Source organism: Ovis aries, chromosome 9, assembly GCF_016772045.2.
Source record: "Ovis aries strain OAR_USU_Benz2616 breed Rambouillet chromosome 9, ARS-UI_Ramb_v3.0, whole genome shotgun sequence".
NCBI lineage: Eukaryota > Metazoa > Chordata > Mammalia > Artiodactyla > Bovidae > Ovis > Ovis aries.
Window position 1 is genome coordinate 33,294,768 of NC_056062.1, and position 22,293 is coordinate 33,317,060.

At 42.8% G+C, this 22,293-nt stretch overlaps 1 protein-coding gene and 1 pseudogene across 2 annotated transcripts in view; one reads left to right on the forward strand and one right to left on the reverse strand.

The window, feature by feature from the left end:
• Positions 1-1,263: 1,263 nt before the first annotated feature.
• The window catches only part of SNTG1 (syntrophin gamma 1), a 408,779-nt gene continuing 387,749 nt past the window's right edge, over positions 1,264-22,293 (forward strand). For both annotated transcript variants that reach the window (XM_060393389.1, XM_027973279.3), the window contains exon 1: positions 1,264-2,051. The gene's annotated coding sequence lies outside the window, so the exon portion shown is untranslated. The remainder of the gene's footprint in view (positions 2,052-22,293) is intronic.
• LOC114116415 (alpha- and gamma-adaptin-binding protein p34-like) lies at positions 13,756-16,040 on the reverse strand (annotated as a pseudogene).

Sequence of the window (22,293 nt, forward strand, 5' to 3'; positions counted from 1 at the left end):
AGCCGCGTTGGCTGCCGCCTCCCACGCCGTCCCCCACCCCCAGGTCCTGGGGGAGCCCCCTGGACGCGCGGCGCCAGCCCCTTGGCTCGGATATCCCGCGCCGGCGTGGAGGACCGCGCTGCGTCCACGACTCCCTCTGCTGTCGGCATCCGGCACGAGGACTCTGAACGCCGGGCCGCGAGGAGGGCCTGGGACCCGAGTCAGGAAATTCGCGTTTATCTCCAGCGCCCTCACTCCACACCTGGTCCTTCCCTCTTGAGTTCCCTCCCAGGTCTCCAACAATCTCCGGGCGCGGAAAATGACACTCGTAATCTCAGTGCCTGGAGAGGTGCCCAGTGGTACGACCCTCAACCCCAGCTACACTTTCCCTTTTTTCTATGAGTCCTTGGTCGTAATTTTGATCAGCTCTCTAGCAGTTCCAACGTAGTGAATTTCGGTCCTCCGCCTCACCCCACGCGCGTCCGCACCGGGTGCCGAATGTGGGCGGCGGAGCCCTCGGTGGCCGTCCCGGGGACCCGTGCGCCGCCCCTCCTGGTGCGGGGGTCGGCAGCTGTGAGAGCCAGTGCCGCGGGCAGAGGTGGGGTCTGCGCGCCGCGGGGGCGAGGGGTCGGCGAGGCCTGGGGGCAGCGAGCAGAAGCAGGCTAAAGAGCGGAAACCCGAGCCGGGACCTGCCGGCTGCGCCGCGTTCCGGCATTAGAAGGGTGGGGACGGCCGATCTTTCCCGCTGACTTTATCGTCCCCCGTTCGGTCCTTGAGAGACCGCCTCCCCCGCTGCCCTGCAGGGCCCGGGGCTGCGGACGCGCGCCAACCCGGCCTCGGGGAAGGAGCCTGCGCCCGGCGCGCATCGCTGCCTCCCCGGCTCGGAGCCCCGCGCTCACGCGTCCGCGTCCCGCCCGACCCCCTCCCAGCGGCTCGGCAAGGATTTCCAGCCAGTTCAGCAACGCTTTACAAGGTATCGCGGCCTTTTCTTTCTTTCTTTTTCTTTTCTCATTTTCTGTGTTTTCATTGAACAGTAACCTGTCGTTTCTGCTCGGTGCTGTGTCTAACCTGGGAATTTCACAAGGCGCTTCTCAGAATCTAAACGCCCCCCACCCACCATGGGTGATGGAGATTGAGGAGTCTTCCGAAATAGCCCTTTCCATCTTATGTAATTAGAGACCCACAGAAGCGCTGGATTTTCCACGGTACATAATCTATATTTATTCTCTCTCCCCGCCTCCTTCTCTCGTGCGCGCGTGTGCGCGCGCGTGTGCGTGCGCTCCCGTTCATTTCTAGCATCAGGAAACTCGTTCGCGGCCACTGAAAAGTCAGGAGAGGCTCACAACTGATTTCCCACGGATTTCTGCTTCCAACGGCAGATGCTGTCCGGAAGCGGTGCCCCCAGACTAACATGAGACCGTTATCTTGGAAAGCCGGTTAGCCCTGCCGCGTAAGAAGCGCCGGGGGAGGCGAGCCTGAAAGAACAGCTAACCGATCGCGTTCGCCGGTGGGGAAAAGTGCGGCGCGGGGCCGGGCCTGGGGTTCGGGCCCGCACTTCAGCACCGGCGGGGATGGACAGCGTCTTTGGACCGGGCCACAGCCGGGACCCCACTGCGCCGCCACGGTCCTCGCTGCCGCCGTCGTCGCCGAAGGCAGCCCGGCTCCCAGCCAGGAGCAGCTAAGGGGCTTCGTCTCCGATGCCCCGGCACCCCCCTGGCCGGCCGTGACAGACCGAAAGGGACCTTCTTCTGCCTGCTGCGACCCCTGCGCAGGGCTCAGAGAAGCTCACCTGATCCGCAGATTAAACTCGGCAGCAACTTCCAGGAAAATTGTCGACAGGGGCCGGAGGAGCACCGGCGGCCCAGAGAGGCCGAAGTTGTCCGGCCTCTGGAAACCATGGGCTCCGCAGACTGGGTCCGAGCGCTCTGAGGAGGCCCGCGCTGCTCCAAATAAACAGGATGCTCCCGAGCGGGCTGCACCTGTTTTGGAAATAGCTTTTCGAGAGGAGCTTCTAGACCTACTCCCAACCTGGCGTTAGAGAAACTGGAAGATTCTAATTCCTTACTCGGCCGGTAAGTGATAATACTATTATTACTGCTTGTTTGTAACTCAAGTGACGACCCCCCCCCCCCACCGCAAGATTTTAACAGAAAGATTAAAACAGTATTATTTTTTCCTTGTGGATTAAGATGATAAACAGTTTGATTTTTAAATGGTTGTTCCTGTGTAATGATCTTTGGGAAAATCTTGCCTAGTAAAGTAGTTGGATGTTTTACTTATCTGAAGTCCTTTAGGTGACAAGAATATTAAAAATGATATGTGTGTGTGTGTAAGCCTATATAAATATAGTAAAATTTTAGTCGGATATTTTTATTGATGATCTAGTATCTTTTTGAATCTGTGTCCCTGTTTTCCCCCGAAAGAATACAATGTGGCATCTTGTAAGTTTTTTTTTTCCTCTTGGTGTTATGCATGTAGTTTAAAGTGATCCTGTTTGTATTACATAGTATGCAAGACTCAAAAAGTTACTAGTAGTGATGGTTTCACCATCTGGTCTATTATATTTTATATGAATATAATGTGCCAAACTGTACACTCGGTCTCTCTCTCTACCCCAATCCAGAGTGTGCTTACACTTGTGGATCTTAACCTACAGAAATACACACATTTTTATGCAGTGTTGTCTTTCTAGCCTTCTAAAGACTGCTTACTCAAACCAGATCTGCCAGAAGGCAGAAAATGAGAAGCTATAGTGTGCCTTTTTAGGAGAACAGGTTTCCAAAGCATTCTTAGTCCTATGAAAATGCATTTGTCACTGAAATCCACAAAGTGGTGGGGGGCCAAGAGTTTTTGGACGAACCGTAAGCTTTAAAGTGTTTATGAACTCTATTTTCTGTTGACTCTTACTTCTGTAGCTTTAGAACTGCAATCTTTCGCAGTGACCTTGATGAGCATTCTGCTTTAAGAAAAGGGCTTCACAGGGTAAAGGCACAGATTTATAGCCCACGCCTGACATTTCACTAAGGGCTCGCTGGGTTCCACCAAGCACATCCAGTTAGTGGAGAGCAGGGCTTGGCAGGAATGACTCTGACAACCCTGTGAACACATGTGATGCTGTGAGCACGACCAGCCCTGTGGGGAGAGTTGGCCCTTTTGAAAAAGCACAGTTCTTCAGGTTCTCCTCTGAATTTCATAGGGCATCTATAATCGATCATAAAATACATATCCATACTGCCCTGTTTTTCAATTTCATCACTCAAATCCTTGAAGGCAGTTAAGATGGCATTGGCCAGTATGCTGAAGGGCCCTTGTTTTGCGTTGACTGAGAACAGAAACTGCACTCTAGGGACAAATTGTTCTTAACTGTCACTTGCCACTTACCACAAACCTGCTTACTTAGCAGAAAGGGAGAGTGGTGTCGGCGTCATGGAGCTCCTTGGGGGCTCTATTGCCCTATATGGGTCAGAAACGGCAATCTCAGGAGGAAAAATGCACTATTGATTTGGAATCCTTGCCAGGAGACCTGCGGTGTGCCCCTGACAAACCTGCTTTTGTGTGTTTGTTTTTTCCCCCTAATCTGGAAGATATGAACATGAAATTGTTACATATACTAATTAGTCATGTTTGAAGAGAGTTGCAGCCTGTTGCTAGACCCTGAGTGTGGTTGTCAGTTAATAGCACAGACAGACTGCCTGGTCAGCAGAGCATAAGATGGAAGCAGGCCTGTGGGCACGTGGCCGCAGTTACCTTCTCAGTGGCAGAGGGGGCAGGCTTTCTCCATGTGTGACAGAAACAGCACAAAGTAAAAGTTATCCTGGGCTCATCCCTTTAGAGATTCAATCACAGATATAAAGAACTGATTCACCCTTCCAAGCCCAGGCAAGCTGCCTGGAAGCTCTCCTTATCTGTGGGGAAATGCCATTGCATTGAGACAGCATTTTGTAAACCAATTTAGTGCCTATGTAAATTATAATCTCTAACTGCCCCCAGTCTCCCTGACTCCACAAAAGGAGTGGGTGGGCTAATGCAATCATACTACTGTTTGCACAGAATCCCTTATCTATAAAAAGAAATCAATACTTAATTATAGGACATCCATATCCTATTAAAACAGCTCTTTTTCCTGATGTTTTTTTGGTCTGTTACCAAAAAAGGATGCATGAAGTTTGAGAAGTATCAGACACAGTACTCAACATCCCGTCTCAGAGGAAGGAGTTCTGTTGGTGGGGGTCAGTGTTTTTGTGTTGCTTCTACTTGAGACTCAGAGGAGAAAAGTGAAGTAGAATTGCATAATGAGGACAATGGAAAGTGTATATAGGAACACAGGATGATTTGAAATGAGTTCTGGAATCTGGTAAGTTACTTTTCTTCTTTTAACAAGAAATGGTCTGCGTGAGAGTGGGACAGAGATTTCTGGCTTGAACCTTTATGTTATACAAATATTATAGAAACACTTATCAGTCAGTATTATTATTTAGACCATCTAATTATTAACACACGACTGAGCCACTTCACTTCACTTCAGTGTGATTATTGACCATCAGATCCTATTGGATTGGAAGGTCCACAGTTTGCCTTTGAAATTGCTTGCTTGGGTTTGAACCAAGTTATATACATGTTTACAAAAAATGTAAAAGAAGAGATGATTATTTTGGAATTTAAGAAGTCCCTCAATAATTGATTGTTATTTTCATACTGATTAAAAGATTCTAGGCAAGAAATCTGGTTATTCACTCAATTCTATTAAGAAGGCAAAAGCCACTGAAGAAAAGTGTATCCTAAGCCAGATATTATTTCTAGAGTTATCTCACCTCCAGTGAGTCATAGACTGGCACACAAGTGGAGAGACCTCTCATTTTTATTTTCTTCCTGTTTAGCTTGGCAGAATGAGTTGTGCACGGCATGCATGGAAAGAGACAGCACCCTGCAGCATGAAGTGTGTTATACATCATCATATAGCAGGACAAGACTTGCTTGGCAGTCAGGACATGCGGATTCTTGGCATGCTGGTCATAAGATCTTGGGCTAGCCACTCAACCCACTACTCAGCTTTTTCTACCTAACACGGGGTGCTTTATCTACCAATTAAGATGCAGTCCTCTACATATTGTTGACATCTAGGTATTTGTGGAATAAACGAAGAGATGTGTATGCTGGAATGTTGGAAAGTCTCAATACGGTGCTCTTGAGAGTATGTTGGAAACTTAAGTGCTCTATCTTTGAATTATTATGTCATCTCTTATAGCAATCATTCCTTCATTCCTCAAAAAACTCCCTTCTGATTAGTATATGGCAACATGCTTCTTGCATTTTAAGAGCTTAAATGTAGGGAATATAGTCTTTCCCTGGGAATTCAGCATCAATTTTCTTATATCTCTCAATGGAAAAAGTATTTTAATGCAATGAGGACTTCGTTTAAAAACAGTATTCAAAAATTGACATCATGCTTTAAACCAAATAGGCAAGACTAGGTCAACGTGACACCCAAGTTCATTTTAATTGCCCTTGACCCTTGAGCAATGCAGAGGTAAGGAGCTCTAGCTTTCTGTGTAGTCAAAAATTCATATGTAACTTTTGACTCCTCCCAGGTGGCTTTTTTTTTTCATATGTAACTTTTGACTCCTCCTATAGCTTTCCCAGGTGGCTCAGTGATAAAGAATCCACTTGCCAGTGCAGGAGACCTGGGTTTGATCCCTGGGTTGGGAAGATTCCCTGGAGGAGGAAATGGCAACCCACTCCCGTATTCTCACCTGGGAAATCCCATGTACAGAGGAGCCTGGCAGTCCATAGGGTCACAAAGGTGTCAGACATGACTGAGCACAACATGCATACAAACTGACTGCTAATTGCCTACTCTGACCAGAATCCTTACAATAATATAAATGATCCATTGACACTGTGTGTTGAATATTTTATGTATTTATAATGTGCCTAAGTTTTTCTTATTTTTTTAGATTTTTTTTTGGCTATGCATTTCTTCGGATCATCAGTGATCTCAAAAAATTTAAATGTATTTATTGATAAAAATTTGGGTATAATTGGACCCATGCAGCTCAAACCTATGTTGGTTAAGGGTCAACTGTACTTTCATTTTGACCTGAAGTGAATCAACCACTGCATTTTTGTCATAATTTTCTGGTCTGTAAAGGAGAAGTAATGTTTACCATTAGTTATACCAATAAGGAAGCTCATAGGATTAAGTGGTCTTTAAAAATTCAACATTTGATGATACATCCAGAAAGCAATTTGTCTTGCTTCACCAACTAGTAAAGACGGAGTGGAGGGTAGACAGTGTGGGGCTGTTCCATGGGCGACCCTGGAAATGCTGTGGTCTTGGTTTAGTCCAGATTCTATTCATAGGTATTCAGGAAATCTCCAGTTAAGTAACATCTCATGATTTATTTTTTTCCACTAGTTTCAGTTTTAAAAGTGGCTATAGTTCTTAAAAAATGTAATTGATAAGCATTTGGTCTGTATAGGTTTCTAGAGTATCACTAAAAATACATCAAGAGTAAGCTTGAGAAATCTAAACTGCCATTGGTGTTATAGTCAGTTTCCGTATAGTCTGGTGGTTAAACTACTTGACTGACCTGGAAATGGAAAATTATATAATTGTCTAGTCAGTGATACAATGATGATAAGTTTTTGGTTTGATTTGTTATCATTTACCAAAAAAGAAAAAGTAAATAAACAGTAGAGAAAAAAAAAAAAGGAGGAAAAAAGCAATGGTTGAAAAGTCATTAGAATAATGTCATTTGATCCAGAACCAGATTTTGGGTGAAGTCTCTTAGTTTTTACCTGATTTAATTGGAATAAAATGGACTGCAAGCTGGACTCGGCACAGAGCCGCAGACCATGACTACTCTGATTTCAGTACCATTTGTTAAAAACCCAAACTGACATATTTCGTCAGTCTTTTTCCAGTCCTTTCTGTCTCTTTCTAAAAGTGGGAGAATGAATCAGGACTTGGCAAAATAAAACTTCATATTAATATCTTTTAGAAGTTTACAAGAAAATATATCTCTAAAAATGAGGAGTGGCTGAGAAGAAATAACCACTCCATTTCTTTGGTCAAAATATTGTGAGAAAAAAGTCCCAAGAACAGGCAGGAATGAAGCCAGATCAACAATGTTCCATGATGTGTCTCTTCTGGCAACTATTCCCTTTCTTTGTCCTCTGATACTTGCAATAGCAGCTGTGAAAAGTGAAAGTTAGTTGCACAGTCCTGTCTGACTCTGCGATTCCATGGACTGCAGCCTGTCCTGCTCCTCTGTCCATGGAATTCTCCAGGTTAGAGTACTGGAGTGGGTTGCCATTTCCCTCTCCAGGGGATCTTCCCTTCCCCGGGATCAAACCCAGGTCTCCCACATTGCAGGCAGATTTTTTAGCAGCTGAACCACAAGGGAAGCCCACAATAGCAGCTGTAACCGGGTGAAAACCTTGGGGAACTGTAAGACCAAGAGGAAAACAGAGAACCAGCTGTTACTATGGTCTGTTAAATGCAGAGCTGCCTCCGATACAAGTTTTGATGCAGTTTTCAAGAAAAGGGGAGAGGTTATATTATAAGGTGGAAAGAACAGCAACTGTCCACTGCAGTGTCATGAAGAATTTACCAAAGCTTTCTAGGTCAGTTTCTATATCTACTGTGGATAGACTCCTCAGGTAGGTGGGCTCATAGTCCGTGGTCTCTCTAAAAGCTTGTTTTTGCAGAACATTTAATTAACAAGATGAAATGTTCATAATGTGGCCTCAATGTAATTAAGACACCCCAGCTTTGTAGGCGTCTTTTCAGTTTGTTACTCAGAAATGACTAATATCCAGAGGACACACAAACAGAGCCAGAGACCAATGTGGATAATAGTACTTCTGGCTGGAGAGCTTTTTTTTTTCTATATTAATTCCCACAGTTTTATATAATATTTCCTCATTTATCAAATGATAAGCCTATACCAGTTTAGCTCAACTATTTATCCCTTGTTTCTCTGGTCTGATTTTAATCTTGAAGAAATAAAACTCCTAAGAGCAGATTAATTTAATTGCCTGAATTACACCTCTGATTACAGCTCATATAAGCAAATAGTTACCTGGTCAGGACCTTTAGAGCTCAGGTAAGTAAGATGAGGGTAGTTCATCTAATTTGTTACATTCACAAACACACAGGCTGTTCATTTTTCTTTCCAAGTCCATCCTTTTTCTCTATTTACAAATCCTTTTAAGTGATTACTGAAAAATGAAACTTGCCTACTATCCACCTAAGCAATGTGTTTTTATTTTCCATTTCATATTTTGTTTCCATGGTGGCAAATTTCTGGGAAGTCCTAAAGTTAGAGTATTTCACTGTTATATGAGGTTTTTGTGGGCCATATGACTAGATTCCAGGCGACCCAACCTCCTTGAGTTCCCATCCTCAGTGAGACTCAGCACTTCTGTGGCTTCAGCAGTTTTGTAAAAGGCTAGGGCATCTTACCTAGATAGCATATTGAAAAGCAGAGACATTACTTTGCCAACAAAGGTCCATCTAGTCAAGGCTATGGTTTTTCCAGTGGTCATGTATGCATGTGAGAATTGGACTGTGAAGAAAGTTGAGGGCCGAAGAATTGATGCTTTTGAACTGTGGTGTTGGAGAAGACTCTTGAGAGTCCCTTGGACTGCAAGGAGATCCAACCAGTCCATTCTGAAGGAGATCAGCCCTCGGTTTTCTTTGGAAGGAATGATGTGAAAGCTGAAACTCCAGTACTTTGGCCACCTCATGCGAAGAGTTGACTCATTGGAAAAGACTCTGATGCTGGGAGGGGTTGGGGGCAGGAGGAGACGGGGACGACAGAGGATGAGATGGCTCGATGGCATCACTGACTCGATGGATGTGAGTCTGAGTGAATCTGGGAGATGGTGATGGACAGGGTGGCCTGGCGTGCTTCGACTGATATGATCTCAAAGAGTGGGACACGACTGAGCGACTGAACTGAACTGAACTGAGGGCATCTTACCTATGAATCTCACAGCAGGACTGAGGCAAAGATTCTGATTCCTGTTTTGCAAGTGAGACAGTGAGGTCTGTAATGAGTCCATAAATGAGTGTCCATACATTGAGTCAAAATTAAGATTTGTGTCAATATTTCATATTTTCCATACTTTGTAGGTGGTTTGGAAAGAAGAAATATCTTTTGTCCCATTGATTACATGCTTCACTTACTTCGAATTTTGATTATAAGCAAACAAGTGATTGTATTTTACTAACTTTTGCTTTTACTGTCTAAGGAACTGGAAGGGTTTAGATTCTCAAGGATTTGAAAGGCCTTGCAGATTATCTTGATCTTAATCTTATTCAGTGGAGGAGGGAATGGCTACCCACTCTAGTATTCTTGCCTGAAAAAATCCCAGACAGGGAAGCCTGGCAGGCTACAGTTCTTGGGTTTGAAAAGAGTCAGACATGACTGAGCAACTAACACTTTCACTTCCACAATCTTGTACAAATAGGAGGGTTTGTGGATGTTGTACTCGTATGTTGAATGACATATTTTAGAAGCGTTGGTGAGTCAGAAAGGACCAGGGTTGATTCTGCTGCAGTGATTCAGGTTTGAGGTGATGAGAATTTGACCTCCTGAGGTGAAGGTGAGCAGTGAGTCAGTTGAGACTGGATGGTAAGGTGATGGGTGATGGACTGGCACATCGGAAATGAATCAAGCTAGGTCATGTGCTTGGTACCTGCCATGGGCTGGATAAATACAAATGCACTTGGGCATAAAACACCCATTTTTGGAAGGAAAGGTGTAAGACCTGACTTGGGACGTGTCTGCTGAGTGGGGAACAGGTGCAAGGACCACATGGTGGGGAGGAACCTTTGGTTTCAGAAACAGGTACAACCTGACATGTCCAGCTCAGAGCTGGCAAAATGGAAATGATTGCTGAAGCTGTGGAAATATAGCTTTAGTCTCTCAGTCTTGTCCAATTTTTTGTGACCCTGTGGACTATAGCCCACCAAGCTCCTCTGTCTATGGAATTCTCCAGGCAAGAATGGAGGGGGTTGCCATTCCCTTCTCCAGGAAATCTTCCTCACCCAGGGATCAAACCTGGGTATCCAGCATTGCAGGCATATTCTCCATCGTGTAAGCCACCAGGGCAACCTGAAGATATATTACCAGTTTGAGAAAATGAAAGAAAATGCGAAAGTGAAAGTTGCTCAGTCGTGTCTGCCAGACTCCTCTGTCCATGGGATTCTGCAGGCAAGAATACTGGAGTGGGTTGCCATTCCCTTCTCCAGGGGATCTTCCTGAGCCAGAGATTGAACCCAGGTCTCCTGAATTGCAGGCCAATTCTTTACTGTCTGAGCCACCAAGGAAGCCCAAAATATCATATCTTACATAATAAATCTAAAAGAAACACAGATAATAGTTGGGAAGAGACCTATTTAAAATCTTATTTTTTCCAATAAATTATATATTCATTTAAAGTGATCATGTAAAATATATCAAACATTCAAATAATTACTCATTTTTGTCACTGGAAGATTAACTTTCTTCCACTGGTGATATGTAACCTGTTGTTGATTTTACTTGAAAGGCTGCAATTGATCTTCAATAATAATAAAATGTCTTTTCATTATATAATTTTTATATCTCATTGATATTAGATCTTATGTAAAACTTCCATATTTTGCTAAAAGAAATTTCTGAGGGTAAAAATAAGTGCAGTGTTCTTCAGATCAATCTAAGTGTCCTTAGCGCTTTTTCTCTCTCATGAGCTGAATAACTTCCATGGGAATGACTAGAATTTTCAAGCCAGGCCAGGCAAACAGAAATTTGTTTTTGTCTGATTTTCAAATTCCTTTCTCCAGCCTCTCAGATTCTCCAGATAACTTCCTGACTGTATCTTGGTATAAAAGGAATACATTATCTAGTTTCTGGTGGGCAATTAAGTTTTCTAAGCCAACAGTGTGCCTTTAGCCAGTTACCTTGCAGAACCCTAAAAGGCCTTCAGTAACGTGCAGGAGAGGATGTGCCACCAAACTGTGGGGGGTATCCCCTCATCACTGATGCAGTCAGTGGTTTGGTACATCCACGGGAGCTACTTTGACTCAAGGAGTCACATTTGCATCAACATGGGGGTTGAATCAGTGAGTCTGTGCAAGGCTGGCCCACAGAGGTTAGGAGATATGGACAGGGGAGCAGAGCAATGCGAAGGGGTACCCCTCCCTTGAGAAATGCAGCTATGCTGTCAACTGCTATCTGTGTGGGATCTCTGTGCCATTGTCTGTATACTTGGCAACCATTGGTAAGTCAGCCACTCATGGCTACAAGAAATTATCTGATTATAGATTTGTAAAGACGTGTTCTTTGTGAAGTAATCAGCTACTCTGCAGCTGTGAAATTAAAAGATGCTTGCTCCTTGGAAGGAAAGGTACGACAAACCTAGACAGCGTATTAAAAAGCAGAGACATCATTTTGCTGACAAAGATCTATATAGTCAAAACTGTGGCCTTTCCAGTAGTCATGTATGGATGTGAGAGTTGGACCATTAGGAAAGCTGAGCATGGAAGAATTGATGCTTTCGAACCGCGGTGCTAGAGAAGATTCTTGAGAGTCCCTTGGGCAGCAAAGAGATCAAACCAGTCAATCCTAAAGGAAATCAACCCTGAATATTCATTGGAAGGACTGCTGCTGAAGCTCCAATGCTTTGGCTACCTGATACAAAGAGCCAACTCATTGGAAAAGACCTTGTTGCTGGGAAAGATTTAGGGCAGGAGGAGAAAAGGGAGACAGAGGATGAGATGGTTAGATAGCATCACCGACACAATGGACAGAAGCTTGAGCATACTCTGGGAGATAGTGAAGGACAGGGAAGCCTGGCATGCTGCAGTTCATGGTGTCTCAGAGTCGGAAATGACTTAGTGACTGAACGCAACAACTACTGTAGTGTTAATGTAGTGACCATGGCTATTTTTGTCCTTGCCTTTTTGACTAATGGAGTAATTACTTTCTGCCAGTTATAAAATTCAATGACCTCAGTGCAGATGAACGGTCAACACAGCTCTGTGGTGAGAACACTTCTGGTGTTTCTTATTAGTTGCAGTGATTCTACTTGGCTGTTTACTCATGTTCTGTCACTGTTCCACCTGAAATATCCTTTGGAAACCTTTGTCCTTGTACCTCTAGGTCATATTCTGGGCAGTATATGCATACAAATTACATACTGTCCTACCCACTAAATCACAGTTGCCTACATTTTTCAGGCAACTGTCAACAGTATTGATGGGTGTTGATACATTGGCCATGCTTATGAATGTATAAAACAGTTTTGAGAAATAAGCAATTCTCTTACATAGAATTCAGTGTGTCTTTTTTTCCAGTGAAAATGAAATTTCTTTAAATCATATCCATACTTAATTTTTCTGAAGTTTTCTGTTTTTGGTTATGTATAAAAGCAGTAAATCATAAAATAATCAGTTAAATGGAGGCTAGAAATAATTTGGGCTTCCCAGGAGGCTCAGATGGTAAAGAACTTGCCTCCCAGTGTGGGAGACCTGGGTTCATTCCCTGGGTTGGGAAGATCCCCTGGAGAAGGAAATGGGTACCCACTCCAGTATTCTTGCCTAGAGAATTCCATGGATAGAGGAACCTGCTAAGTTACAGTCCATGGGGTTGCAAAGAGTTGGACACAACTGAGCATCTGAATAACAGCAACAGAAATCATTTACATTATTTTTACAAGCATATAATTCACCCCACTAGGCTATTTTCTCCTGAGCAGAATTAACCAAACTCCAAATGAAACACACTCTCTTCCTTCCACGTGTGTCTCCAGATTATTTGCATGCGAGCTACACTTCAATATGCTTAGCTTTGCCAAATCACTGAGCTTTTTCAGGCTTATCAAAGATACACATTAAGAGATTGGATGACACACCAGTGGGTAGAAGTCCTGGGCATGAATCTGAGACTATGTTATCAATATACCTATTCTTAATGAACATTGAAGTTGACCACTTGGAACAAAGCCGAAATGTGACCAAAAAAAAAAAAAAGTGTTTGGCATCTGATGAATTACTCAGCATCTCTTTTCGTAAAGAATAAAAGCTCTCTGGCTCCCAACAAAGAGTTTGTGAGCTGTATGGCAGTGTTTTGAACAAGAAGATCATTTATAAAAGCAGTCTTTATATTTAGGAAATAATTAGGGATGCAGCTGCAGGTTTTAATGACTTTTAATAAAGCCTGTTATAAAGTGAATTAGCAATAAATGCTTAGCAGAATGATACTGAATCAGGACATGATAGAACATTATTAGATCTGTTTATTGGGTTGTTAAGGCAATATATGTTTATGTAATACCAGTGGTTTTGTCATTTTCTAGGATATTTTGAAGGAAAGTTCAAGGTGGGTTGAATTTTAATGAATGGGAGGAGTATATCAACTAGCCCTGATAAACCAGTAAATGTTTTCATTTATAACTAACTGATAAAGTGAAAAATCTGAGAGCTTCTTAAATTTCTGCAATATTTGGAATTATAGAACAATATTTATATTGAAGATACAGTATTCTGATCATTTAAAATATTTGAGTCTTTCATAAAGGAAGTTGAATGCACTTTGTAGAAAATAATACTTTGTTAGAAATAATCTGTGCTCAAAGCTTGTTTGGTTGGCATTGCCAAAATCTAAATTTCAATGTCAAGTGCTCAGAATACTGATGAGTAGATGCATATACAGCTCATAACTCACCAGTTCCTGTATACCCAAGTATTTGCATGCAGAATGATACAGGGTAGATTCCTTTTAAGGATCAAGTGTCATCTCTGACCTCAAGGAGGCCAGAGTCTAATGAGGCAAAGCAAGGGTATCTGAAGTCATGAAGTCCCTGGAAGACAGAGCTGGAGATATAGTCACCGATCAGCAGCTTAGGAAGCTGAACCTCAGAACATTCTGGAAATTTGCAAAAAGGTTCAAATTTGGCTCATGGCTGAATCAACATAGAACCATAAATTATGGTTTAATCAGTGATGATGCTCCGAGGATGGTAAAGGAAGATCAAATACTGTTTATGGCTCCTCCCTGAACTATCCTTCAGAGTAAATGAGCAACCCAGGATGATGAGAAGCTAGGAAAGATATAAGTCTTACAGTCTCAAGCAGGTGAGACTGAATGTCCATTGGAGACGCTGCTAGCATAGCGATGCTGTATTTGAATAACCACCTTTTAAACTTCTTGTTTATTTTTTAAATAATTACAGACACAAAGGAAATGGCAGAGATAGTTCTTGTGAAGTCTTCCCCCAGCTTCCCCCAGGGGTAAGATCTTAGATCATTATAGTACTGCACCTCGACCAAATATTGATATTGCCACAGTACTGTCAAACAGATTATAAATCTTATTTACAGCTCATTTTTTTTTAAATAAATGAATCAGCTTTTAATCACCTGGCTTTGTTAAACCCACAAGATCAACTTCACAGCTTTTTCTAGTCTGTTTTCCCTAACCACATGACCTAATGTATTTTCTGAAACCTTTCGTGTTTTAAGAAAAACATATTCCACCTTTCATTTTGCAACCCCAGAGCTGATTTCCCTAACATTCCCTGTAAATGGCCAGTGTTCAACCTGGGGGATGCAGCTAAACTACAGTCTCAAAGACCTTCAGGATAGTTTAAAAAAAAAGAAAAAAAAAGATATTAAAGAAGATAGCCTGCAGTGTTTCCTGGAGAGTTTCTTCCTGAATGTTCCACTCACTGAAATCTTCCCTCTGGAAACTGGAATATTCCATTCCTTCTGTCACAGGTTCTTCAGTGCTTAGACAGTGTTGCACAGATGGGTCTGAGCCGTGTTTCCATAGGCGGTCTATGGGGTCCATACCCACACCAGGCCAGCAGCAGTTCTCAGCCTGTGTGCCCTGAGCCAGTTGAGAGCCATGGCAGAGTGAAGACTCACGACGTGCACCACGGAGTGCCTAGAAAAGCAAAACTAAGGGTTTCATTTGCTGTATTTCCCACTCTTCCTCTGGAAAGTCTCCCTTCGGTGATCAGTTCCCCTGGAGCTGACCCCTCCAGCCCTGCAAGTGACAGGCACTGAGGCATCTGCTGCCTCGCATTTGCATGCTTTCCCGCCTACCATCTCAGGTAACAAACTCTAAGAAATAAAAGTTTCTCCATAGTAATACTAGTGCAGAAATCTCAGGATGTGATCAGTATCAATGGCCTACATAGGGAATTCCTTTGTTGTTCAGTTGCTCAGTCATGTCTGACTCTTTGCCATCTCATGAACTGGAGCTCACCAGGCTTCCCTGTCCATCACCAACTCCTGGAGCTTGCTCAAACTCATGTCCATCGAGTTGGTGATGCCATCTAACCGTCTCATCCTCGACCACCCCCATCTCCTCCTGCCTTCAGTCTCATGTTAGATGGACCACCTTGATGATCCAAGAGTGTTTCAGTCCTCTCTGCTGCTGGCAGATGGGACTGCTCTGAGTGGCAGGTTTCTGCTGATGCAGTGCTATGATTTGCTCCAGCCAAAGAGCTTAGAATGCTAAAGCCCTGGTTCCTCTCATTCTTCACCACTACCAGCCATTGGCATTCAAGGCTTGAACAATTTGCTTTACTCCTGTAGTTCTTGGAACTCATCCTCCTCAGGCAACTTTTCCAGACTAAGTTCTACCAATTCAAAGCCGTGTTTGACCACTTGAACTTTTGGTCGATTTATACCATTTTCAGGCACTCTGTTGCAAACCAAGATCATCACCTCGGGTAACCACTATTCTGCCAATGGAAGCCAGGAGGAAACACTATCAAGACCAGATTTTTGTGTGCTGTTGAAGTAAACCATAAATGCTTGGACAGACTGCAGTCTCTGTGGTGATGAAAAATTTGTGTGGCCCCACACGCAGATTGATATCTGCTGAATACTGTTTATTATCAATGGTCTAGGGATAAAACCTCATGGTGTCATTGGCAGTCACCTCCACAGTAAGATCTTCTGTTCCAAGAATATGTTGTATTAGCTGGTCTGTGGATAAGGTAGAGGAGCAGCTAGTGATGAGTATGTGGGGAACACCAACAGCTGTAGCTCGTTCATCCATGTTCATCTGAACTCATTTGTGTGTGTGTAGTTCTATATAATATACCTTGTATGTTGATTTGCATCACTACCATCGCAATCAAGACATAGTTCTTTTTAATGTCTGCAATAGAAATTCCTCATCTAACCCTTAACACTGTGACCACTCCCTACTCCAGTGAGATCTACCCAGGTCGCTGCCCAAGTTAGGTGTTTATCTCTTTTAATTTCTGAGTAGTATTTCATGGTGCACTTGCACCAGCTTTTTGGCCATGTACTATGTGAAGAGTATTCGGGTTGTTTCCAATTTGGGGCTTCTATGGATGTTACGAACATTCACATAGAAGTAATTTGTTATGTAGTAATATGTAAGCTGAATATATCTATATAAGTTCATTTGAACTCCTAATAGGATATGTTAATAGTATCTCGAAGGCAGGCAGTAAGCAAAGGATTTGAAACAAGTAATACTGTTTAAAAGTCTGGCTTTCCACTGATAATTGATGACAGCTTTGTACTCATTACTTTTGCTTTGTGAGCACTGGTTTCTGATATGTAATAGGTGCTAAGACAATGCAGAATCTTAAACCATTCATTAATGGTCCCACATAATTATTCATTTTTAAAGAAGAGATTTTAGTTAATGTCATGTTTACTTCATTTTGTTAACACAGAATGGATTGTAGACGTAAATGTAAAACACAAAACTATAAAACTCCTACAGGACAACGTAGGAGAAAATCCAGGTAATCATAAGTATGCTGCTGACTTTCTAGATACGTGACCAAAGGCACAATCCATTAGGCAAAATAATCGAGAAGTTGGACTTCTCTAAAACTGAAGACCTCTCCTCTGTGAAAGACAACATCAAGAGGCTGTGAAGGCAAGTTGCAGATTGGGAAGACTTATTTTCAAAAGACATATCTGATAAAGGACTCTGATCCAAAATATGTGAAGAACTCTTAAAGCTCAACAATTAACAAAATGATCAACTCAATTAAAAAAATGGTCCAAAGATCTAAACAGAGATATCACCAAGGGTGATATACAATTGTCAAATAAGCATATGATGAGATGTTCCCCATTTAGGACTAGTCCAGTGCTGTAAAGGTTGAGGGAAGCAAAAATTAGTCTAGATATGTGGTTAATAAAACTGGCCAAAGAGTTCTGAGACTTTTGAAAGTACAGATTCTAGACCCTACTCCAGGTTTGCTAAATCCTAATCTCGTCTCTGGAGTGAAAGAGTGTGTGTACCTGTGTGTGTGTGCACATGTGCATGTATATGCACGCACCTGCATGTATGTGTACATGTATATGCACGTGCAGTACACACACGGTCAAGCACTCACGTCTATGTGTGACATGCATGTATAAGTGCACATGCATGTGCACATAAATGCACACACATGCCTGTATATGTGCATGCCCGTACACGTGTATGTGCTCATGCATGTGCACATGTGTCTGTACATATGTGCTGCAGGCGTGTGTACATGTGCAGGTGTGCCTATACACATATGCACGCATGTGCAAGTGTACAGGTATGTGTGTTCACATACACGTCTGTATATGTGTCCAGGTACATATGTGTGTACACACACATCTGTGCACACATGTATACACATGTGTGTCTCTACATGTGTGCACATGTGTGCACACACGTATGTTCACATGCAAGTGTGTATCTGTATCACATGTATACATGCATGTGTCTGTCTGTATGTGTATGTATGAGAGAGAGACAGTACTCTAGGGTATTTGAATGTCATCTTCTGAAATGAAATGTCTGGAGAGCATCCTGATAAAATGAGGAACTAGAAGCATTCCCTCAGGGACTCCTCCATATCATTTCCCTTACTAAAGGCACTTGAAGTCATAATTCCTTTCTTGGCATTGGGCATGGGCAGCTAGAGATGTGCAAGTGGAGATGTTGAGTGACTGGAAGAGTGTGTGCCCATGACGAGGGGAAGCTCGGCCAAGAAGGAATCGTCAGAGTAGAGGAGGTGGATCTGTCTGAAGGCGTGCTGGTCCTGTGTTCCTAGTCCGCTGGAGACAGGCCGAGGCATTGAACCAAGGAGCACCCAGCTTGGATGCAATCACTGTGGCCTCTCTGTGGTGCACCTGTCAGGATTCTTTGTTGTCCACCCGCAGCTCTGGCCCAGTGGACTCAAGCTCGCATCCCCACACCTCTGCCAACATAAAACCCAATACTGCAGTGCACCAGAGCCTGGCAGGCGCCCTCGTTTCTGGTCTTTACAGTTTATGTCCTCATCTCAATTTTCCATTCATTTTTCCTACTGGACCATGAGACATGGTTGTACCATCTCAGGTTTTTAAATACCCTGCTTCAGTTCCCCTGATTTTTCAATGGATATGGATAACAATGAACTTAGGCATTCACAATTTTAAGGAACTAATTGATAATATGAAAAGGAACCCAATGAAAACCAATTAGAGTTGAAATTAAAAATGTCTCTAAACACTGAATAGCATCCTAATCAGAATGGAGTGTATGAACTAAGTTGGCAGTGGCTGATGTTGTTTCTGAAATGCAAGACTCTTGAGGTCAGAGCAATCTAATGAATGTAATTGAAATGCTTCATGCAAGGGTAAGGGCCATTAGCAGGGTTGGCCAAAATCATGTCAACCAAATTGATACTTATTTAAAATAAATTTAAAAATTGATTTAAGCAAAAAGAAGGTTTCCTTTATTTTTATATGTGGCTTTCTTAATTTTTTGCCTTGAAAAATTCAGGTTGCTGAAAGCATCAAAGCTACTTTGGCTATTCATTAGTATGAATTAATTTTACAGTGAACTTAATATTCTTAGAAGAATTATTATGCAACCTGCAATTTTAGAGAATTGTAGAAGTATCATTCATGTTTAGTAATTTAAATATAAATTGCCAGTTGGTTGAAGTGAATTTTTGAGTATCTTGATTGTGGTGATATTAAATACATGCAGCTTGTTGTATGTCAGTCATCCTCACAAAGGCTGTTACAATTAATTTAATCTATTCTTTGTACTTTGGAAAGGTGACTCAGGAAATTTGAGATGATTGATGTGGCTTGTATTACATTCCGGCTGGAGAGTGCTGGCTGAGGAATCCATCTTTCAGGAAATATGGGAATGAAAGGTTCATTAAACATCATCCCTGGGGTCCAGGGAGCTACGTCCAGAAGATGGAAAGTGTAGGAAGAGGGATGGGGCTTTTTCAACAAATAGAAGACTTGAGAAGCCCTGGCTAAAAGCGTTTATGAAACTAGCCACCAAATGCAGGGACATGGTTAGACCTGGATTTCCCATTTCTCTTTAGAGTTGTTCTGCTCTTGGCGACACGGTCATCTTTCCCCCTCCCTCTTTTGTATCACCTCCCCTCTTCTTTCTGGATTCTCTGTTTCTCATCCTCCTTCCGAGTCCACAGCCTGTTTCTCTGCTTCCTTTCATATCTTGCCAAGGATCCATATTTTTTAAAAAAAATTGAAGTATAGCTGATTCTCAACGTTGTGTTTGTTTCATGTGTACAGCAAAGTGAATCAACTTTATACAGACACATACATCCACTCTTTTTTTTCACTCTGTCCCCATATAGACCATTAATCAGAGCACCGCATAGAGTTGCCTGTGCTATACAGCAGGTTCTCATTAGTTACCTATTTTATACACACCATCAGTAGTGTGTATATGTGTCAATTCAAATGTCCCAATTCATCCCACACCACTTTATATCCTTGGTGTCCATATGTTTGTTATTTATGTCTGTGTCTTTATTGTTGTTCAGTTGCTAAGTTATGCCCGACTCTTTGTGACCCCATGGACTGCAGCACACCAGGCTCCTCTGTCCTCCATTATCTCCCAGAGTTTGCTCAAACTTATGTCCATACTGGTGTTCTAGATTCCACATGTATGTGTTAATATCTGATATTTGCTCTTCTCTTTCTGGCTTACTTCATTCTGTATGACAGGCTCTAAGTCCACGTCTGTGCAAATCACTGGTCTTACACTCTTGTTTGTATTGATATTTGAATCTGTTTCTCTCCTCCACGGCTGTACCTGCGCCCCCCTCACTGGCCCCCAGACTCCTTCCAAATACATAGGACTTTCAGGTTGATTTCTCAACCAGAAACCCCACTGTTCCCATGCCCTTGCTTACTACCTGCACTGCTGCTCACAGAGTGACTCCTCAGCCAGATTTGCCAAGCGGTTCACAAGCTGCCCACCTGTCTTTAGTCCCGTGTGTGGTCCTTCCCCAGGGTGTGATCCAGTACCATGGGATCAGCTCAGCACATGCTGAACACTCTGCAGGCCATAGCTCAGTTAACCTGTGTAGGGAAACTGGAAGTCAGGTAGCAACTGTAATCTTCATTTTTATGGATGAAGAAATAGGATGCATGTTCATTAGATCAGATTCTCAGGATGCAAACCTGATTCATTGTCATGATTCACATTATATTTGCACCATCCGGCCAGACTTCACATCTAGAGGGCTCCTCCATCCCTTTCTCCCTTCCTCCCATTATTTTCTTGGCTCTCATGGCAGGACTTTAATTAATTATACTACTTACTATCAGTCAGTGACTCAGCCAGAAGCTGTGATCATTGATAGGTAATTTGAAGGGAGTTTAATAAATGGGTTATTTACAAAGTGTGGGTGGGACTTGGGGAAACAGCAGGCACATTGAGCATCCTCCTGAGGTGCCCAAAGGGGTAAAGGACTGAGGGCAGGGATCCCACCTGGCCCCAGAGAAGGGACCATATGAAAGAGCCACCTGCCATGACCTGCTTTCTTTAGAAGGCATTTTGCCACCTCAAGGACTCGACTGGCAGAGACTTGAAAACAAACACCCCAGACACTTTTCCCCAGCCCCCCATTTCTTGCTGGCCCCTTCAAGCAGAAACTAGAGGAAGAGAGATATAGCCTATGCAGGTCCACCTCCTGTGGCCAGAAGTGATGAAGAATACAGGTCAAAGAGTTTTTAAAGATGGGAATAGCCCTATAAAATAGGTGACATTTTGTGTGTGTTTTAAATTTATGCTATAATCCTCTTCTCTTTATGAATTACTTTCTCCAGTGTATGCAAAGATTCCATTATGTTGTTTATGTCCTTGTAAAGTTCAGTACTCCTAATGGTAAAGAATCCACCTGTAATGCAGGAGACTCAGGTTTGATCCCTAGATCAGGAATATCCCCTGGAGGAGGAAATGGCAACCTACTCCAGTATTCTTGCCTGGAAAATTCCATAAACAGTGGAACCTGGTGGGCTGCTGTTCATGGGGTCACCAAGAGTTGGACATAACAGCAATGAACACTTTACACTTCAAGTGCTACATAGCATTCCTACTAGTGAACTACTGCATTAACATGCCCGTCTACTAGTGGACTACTGTATTACAGCTGCCTATGTACTAGTGAACAAGTGCATTAACCTGTTCACCTGCTAGTGAACTGTCTGCCAGTGGACTACAGTGAACTGCTACATCACACCCAGATTGCTTCCAGTGACCAATCTGATTCTGTGGGCAGTCATGGGGTAGAGCCTCTGTCTATGTCTCCTATTGACTTATGGGTTTGCTGGGTCAGAAGGTTTGCACATTTTCAATTACATTAAGTACTGTCAGACTATTTTTGTTTGAATTTTTCCTCTCTTCACTTGTGTGTGAGGACTTCCAATTTTGTACATTCTGAACATCCTTTGGCATATGCCAGTCTTTAATTTTGCTCTTCTGTTGGGTGAAAATTAATAAGTTGATATTTAAATTTGTATTTCTATTATTACTAGTAAATTCTAGAATCTTTTCAAATTTTTCAGTCATTAAGATCCCATCTGTAAATTGTCTGTTTATAGGAAGATGCTAATGAGTAGTTTAATTGAATGAAAATGACCTTGGTATTCATCTAATCACAGCCTTTTAAGAGCCCTTTGCCACTGACCACTTAGTAGAGATGCAGTAAATTTTCATTTAATAAAATGCAATGTACCGCATTTTATTTTCTGTACATCTAATTTCTGCCATTTGCCTTTTGAGTTGGCTCAGTAACCATAGGTAACAAGTCATGAAATGACTCTTTTAAGCTGTCAGTCAATAAGCTTTTAAAACACACAGACTGACAACTTATTCTCTGGCTGTTTCCTGTGCCCCCATCCACCCCCAGTTCTCCTAGCCTGCCAAGTGTGTTGGGTTTCGGAGGAAATTCAGAGCACAGGGCCTGTTTGGGGAGACAGCAGCTACCGAGAGGACCTGCTGCATGAGGGCCGTGCGGGAGAGATGCAGG